Source organism: Lactuca serriola, chromosome 8 (assembly GCF_051521515.1).
Source record: "Lactuca serriola cultivar US96UC23 chromosome 8, Lser_US96UC23_V15, whole genome shotgun sequence".
NCBI lineage: Eukaryota > Viridiplantae > Streptophyta > Magnoliopsida > Asterales > Asteraceae > Lactuca > Lactuca serriola.
The window spans coordinates 254669086-254675225 of record NC_136415.1 but is presented as its reverse complement, the minus strand read 5'-3'; the positions used below and the strand labels follow the sequence as shown (position 1 = coordinate 254675225).

At 37.0% G+C, this 6140-nt stretch overlaps 1 pseudogene; it reads right to left on the bottom strand.

Annotated features, from left to right (window-relative positions):
- Nucleotides 1-5787: 5787 nt before the first annotated feature.
- Nucleotides 5788-6140, bottom strand: part of LOC145068037 (R-linalool synthase QH1, chloroplastic-like) — a 53406-nt pseudogene continuing 53053 nt past the window's right edge.

The window sequence follows — 6140 nt, the reverse complement described above, 5'->3', positions numbered from 1 at the left end:
CTCAGAGTTTTGTACGATAAGATTCCAAAACTCTTGTAGAGTTTCTATATTTCGCCTCGGGGATAGTACTCCTCCAACATCATCGTTGTGAGATCTTCCTAGGACATAGCGTTTTCTACTGTGAGAGTTAGGGATTTGATGTGACCATTCCACCATGAAAGGGAACTGTCAGCAAACATGCAGGCGGCAAATCTTACTTTGCTTTCTTCAGGACACCCGTAAATCTCGAAAACGGACTCTGTCTTTTCGATCCATCGGGTGAGGGCTATTATACTCCCACTTCCATTGAATGACGTCTATATTTTCGTGTTATTGTTAGGGTTCTTGCTTTTTATAACGTCTTTTCCCTTTTTCCCTTACTTTCCATGTTTAAATCTTATATAATTTGCGGCAACTTTTGGTGATTTCGTTTGATCCGAAATTATGTCTAATGAATAATTATAAATGTATTTTTTATGTTACTGAATTTATTTATTTGTTATTGATTTGGAATCTAACAAAACAATATGTGTCCATATAAGGGTATCCATTTAATAAATTTGATAGACAAAATTACACAGATGGTCCCTGTGGTTGGCACGAGAGACCAAAGATAGTCCTTATGAGGAATTTTGGACGAGTATGGTCCCTGTGGTTCCAAATTGTTGCACGAATAGTCCTTATGACATACTCCGTTTAATTGTTGCCGTTTATCTAAATCACGTGACCCTCACACGAGGGTATTTTCGTCATTTGCTTATCCCTTCTCTCTCATGATCTGCAAAAGATAGTCCCTTTCCCTATAAAAATTAAACCCCCGTCACTTCCTTCTTTAATTTATCGTCTCCTCTATTCTCTCTTCTCTCTTCTCTCTTCTCTCTTCTGTGTGTTTGTAAGAAAATTTGCATAAGAATGGTAAATTGTTTTTGTGGAAGGCAAGCGGTGATAGTGACATCATGGACGGATCTCAACCCAGGGCGTAGGTTTTGGAAATGTCCTAGCAGTTGCGGTTTCATTGCATGGTTTGATGAGCCCATGTGTCGAAGGGCTGTGGCTGTCATTCCAGGTTTGCTAAGATCCAAGAACAAGCTTCAAGAATCTCTCCTGCAAGCAAGTTTTGAAGCAAAAAAAGTGAAGATGATGCTAGTTTTTAGTTGGGTTTTCTTTTTCATGTATGTGTACAAAAGATGCTAATAGTATTAGTCTGGAGATGATGGTTCTTTTGCTTGTGGGTAGATAGATGATGGTTCTTTTGCTTGTGGGTAGAATCAGATAGTACTATTAATTTGAAGATGATTTTGTTTTTTTGTTTGTGATGTAAGAAATGTTCGTATGTATGAATGGAATGCTTTTTATTTGGGAAACTTTTAGTCTGCAACCATTGACAAATATTGGTCTGTAACGTAATGAGTGTAAAATATTGGTTTGCTTAATGAACTATCCAGATCCATTAAAGTATAAAAAATGAAAGTGAAAGGTTTTTATAGGGTTTAGACCATTGTAGTATAATGTGTGAACCATTGTAAAGCCATAACAACATTAGAAATGTTCAAAAATAAAATGCAAACTTTTGCATAGTCATAAAGTTCATTACATAACCTTAAAGTGCAAAGTCATAATACCAAAAAAATATCAAAAGAGCTTGCAGACTAATGTATCATAACCAAAAGAACCATCTTAGTCTAGCACCCTGTGTGAACCATAATACCAACAAAAGATAAAGACACACAATAACCAACTTAGTCTAACCTTTCTAAGGTACCAAAACAAACAACACAAAAGACCTTTCTAAGGTTTCATAACAAACAACACAAAAGACAACAAATCAAACTTTTTCCTTCATTTTGGATTTATCCTTAAGTTTGGTTTTCTCCTTCATTTTGGGTTTCTCCTTTTTTCCATCTCCTTGCTTCTTTGCCTTGCTAAGCTTCTTTCCCCCTGCCACCACATTTCTAACTTCAGTTTGTCCCCCTTGTCCCTTGCAACTCCTAGAGTTGTGACCCTTGTTCTTGAATTTGCTACAAGTAACTGTAAGGAACTTCCTGGTCAAACTTTTACCTTGATTATTTGGTTCTTCAGTTTGAGCTCTCTTTCTCTTCTTTTTTGGTCTCCCCACTTGCATAATTAATAAATTATAAAACAATATAAACGTATACTAACTTGTAAATTGAAAATTATTTACCTGTGTAGTATGTTTGGGGGGTGTTAGTGTTGTGGGGCAATCTGACTTTGGCCACATACTTCTTCCATTGATTGGTTGAACTTTGTACTTGTACATTTCATTCCATGTGCTTAACCTATAACATGGATGTACCCACTCCTCAAGAGGTGGGACATTTTTTGCCCCATGCTCAACCTTATCCCAAATGGCACTAACAAGATGAGAGCATGGTATCCCAGTGATCTCTGTATGCCTGCAACTACAGTTCCTATCCCTCCAATTAACCACAAATTGTTCCCCCATTGTCCCAGTAACTTGAGTCTTCTCAGCACCATTAAATATGCAAGTGTATTGAGAAGCATCTTTCTTAACTCCATCTAAAAGTTTTGTGGTTGTTGGGGTAAGAGGCCCTTGAGACTTATCTATCACATTTTGCACAATACAAATTCGTTTCATTAAGTATTCCCTAATATATTCTAAACATGTAATTATAGGTTTGTCTCGAGCATCTAACAACTTTGATTTGAAAACTTCACATAAATTATTCAACAAAATATCTGTATGTGCTCTTCCTGTACAATGCAACAAAATATCTTATAAGAATCTGTCAAAGTGTAAATCTTCCTTGAATATGTCAAGGTGTTTAACTGTTATATAAGGGTAAATATACCTGACATATGTGCTCTGGCCCAATGTTTGGGTGGAGTTTTCTTTAACCAATCACATGCCTTTGAATTGAACTTGTTAAAATCTTCCATGAATCTGTCAAAGTGTCTAACTGTTGTTGCTGTTGCACATTCCCATAAATGATCTCTGTGCTCCTTCCCCCTCCATTGTAGCTTCATGTTTTCATGAATATGTCTTAAACAAAACCTGTGTTCGGTGCTAGGGAATAGGTTGGCAATGGCAGGTAAAATCCCCTAATAAACAAGTAAGAAAAATGTTATTTTTTAAAGGTAGCAGACAAAATTACACAGATGTCATGAACAAGTATCATAAGAAGACTAACCTTTTGCCTGTCAGAAATAAATGTGAAGTTTGAATTTGTAGACAGCTCCAAATCTTCACCTAGACACTCTAGAAACCAACTCCATGAGCTTTTGTTCTCGGCTTCAACTATGGCATATGCTAGTGGGTAGATCCCATTATTGGAATCAAGACCCACAGCAGTGAGAACCTGTCCAGGGTAAGGTCCCTTCATGAAAGCCCCATCGAATCCTAAGAAATCTCTTAAACCTGCCTTAAAACCCAGTTTTAATGCACCTAAACAGACATAAATTCTCTTAAACATCCTAGTTTCCAAGTTTGCATTTGGTTCACTGTATACATCAATCTTCACAGTTGTTCCTGGGTTGCACTATTGTAATTCTAGTACATAATCCCTGAGAAGGCTGTATTGCTCTTCATAATCTCCGTGAACATGTTTCTGTGCAAGCTGTTTAGCCCTAAAGACCTTCATTCTTGACATCCCCACCTCGTATGTCTTTTGTAACTCTACACGCAAAGCTTTGACTGGGATAGTTGGGTTTCCTTCCACTTGTTGAAGAATGGTGGTTGCAAGAAACTTAGAAGTGCACGCTTTAATAGATCTTGACTGCACACATCTATGCTCATGAACCAAAGTTTTCACCATCCAATCGCTTTCTTCATTAGATCTAGAAATTAATATCACCCAAGGGCATGTTGCTTTTTGTGAACTTACTGTTTTGTCCTTGCATTTGATTCTACTTTTTGTCCATGGCCCACCTGTCATTTCTGGGACCACACCCCTGCATTTTTTGCAAAATAAATGTTTCTCCTAGTTCGAATTGAATGCATTTTAATGTAGTCCTTTGCTTCTGATGAGGACTTAAATATTTGACCCAGATAGAATGCAGTTTCATGTACTACTCCTGATGAACACGTGGTTGGTTTGTTTAACCTTCTCATTAACTTCTTCCTCTCATCTTCTTCTACACCAGCTGATTCAAACAACTGTGTATCTATCACCTCCAAATCGTCATCAACTGTGACATCAGGTGCATTGAATGATTGGTGGTTATCTAGATTTGGAAAAGAATAAACACCACTGTGGAAGTCTTTCATATTTACTTCGACATCCTCCACCATATTAAGTTCATCCACTAAAAAGTCACTATCCTCGCTTATACTTCCATTGGTACTAGTCTCATCACTAATAGCATCTCCAATTTCTTCATTGTCCCCCATCTGTTGGTAATCATCGTCCCCCATCTGTTGGTAATCATTATGATCCATATAAAAGAAAGGATCAAAGTCTTCTGAAGGTCCAACATCTTGGGCTTTGTTAAGCTCCTCACTTGCAGGCTGAACTCCAACATCTTTCAATACATCTCTATCAAAATGTCCAAAAGGTACAACAGACCTAGAAAAGTCATAGTTCTCATTCAAGTCCAATTTTCTACTACATGATCCTACCTCTGTACTTGTAAACTTTTTTCGATTGAGTTCCGGAGAAATAGGCTCATTGATCTCTTCCAATACGACCTTATTTGGAGACATAAAGTATGTATGGAGTCTAGTAGTTCCATGTTCAGTATACACCATAATCTCTTTATGATTAGCGACATGCTTACTTAACAAAAGTACGTCTGAGTCATTACCTAAAGGAAGTAACCCATAATCGATTTCAATCTCTGGAATCAAGAAGTGGTAGTAGATAGGCTCACCGTTGATATAACCTATCTCCTTCATCATATCGTCTAACTCATGTACGGAGAACATGTCCATGTCTACGTAGTCAACATAGTCAATACTCCCACCAACGTAACGTCTTCCTGGGTATTTTGTGAACATACCCCCATGGTGAATCTTGAATGTGCAAAAACTACTTAACTCAACTGAAAAACAAATAAATAATGATATGAGGAAAGAATGAAGTCTCAAAATTGAATGTGCATAAATTACTTAACAAAATTGGAAGTTGTTAACTGATCACTCACCATAAGCTTTGATCAGGTCAGGATTTTCTGAGAATTTTGAACGGACATGCCACAAAGTTAGAACCATCGCAAATGATGAAGATGAAAACCCTAGTTTCCGTTTGATGTTTTGCAGTGACGAAGATGATAAACCAGAGGAGAAAAGAAAGGGACAGTTTCTTGGGGCAACGTAAATGGCAGCTGGATGTAAGGATCATTTATGTAATTTCGTGTAACAAAGCAAATGACGAAAATACCCTCGTGTGAGGGTCACGTGATTTAGATAAACGACAACAATTAAACGGAGTATGTCATAAGGACTATTCGTGCAACAATTTGGAACCACAGGGACCATACTCGTCCAAAATTCCTCATAAGGACTATCTTTGGTCTCTCGTGCCAACCACAGGGACCATCTGTGTAATTTTGTCAATTTGATATAAACTCTAAAACTTTGGAAATTAAGAGGTCCATGGACATCCTATATTTATGCGCCAATTCCACCTCCAATCATCTCCACCCCACCGATCTTTACCGAACAATCTTTTTTTTATGATGTTTTATTTCTTTCGTTGTTGTCGAATGTAATGAAATAGAATGACCAACATGCTTTCTCTTCATTACAATAGATTAAGATAATGGTGTGATATGTTGCCATTTAAATTTAGAAATAAAGACCACCTGTATTAAAAGACACATTAATCTTTACTATTCGATTCCTAGGGTTGGATTGAAGAACGGAGATATTACTTGCGAGTTTGTCAAATCTGGACGACCATACCCATCTCTGTTGGAGTACATATATTGTTCAATTCTAGCAAGGTTTGTAGCACCATTATGAAATTCCCATGAAAATCGAGACTTTGCACCTTCTCGGGCTTTATTAAGTTTCTTCCATGTCTTGATGATTAATAATTCGATATACTTTCTAGCTTCTTCTTCAGTTGCACCAGTCTCATGCATATAACATTGAATTGATTTAGGATTATTGCCTCTTGCAATCTCATCCTTAAATACATAAAAGAAGAAAAATTTAAGCTTATTTATTTATGTATAGCAAT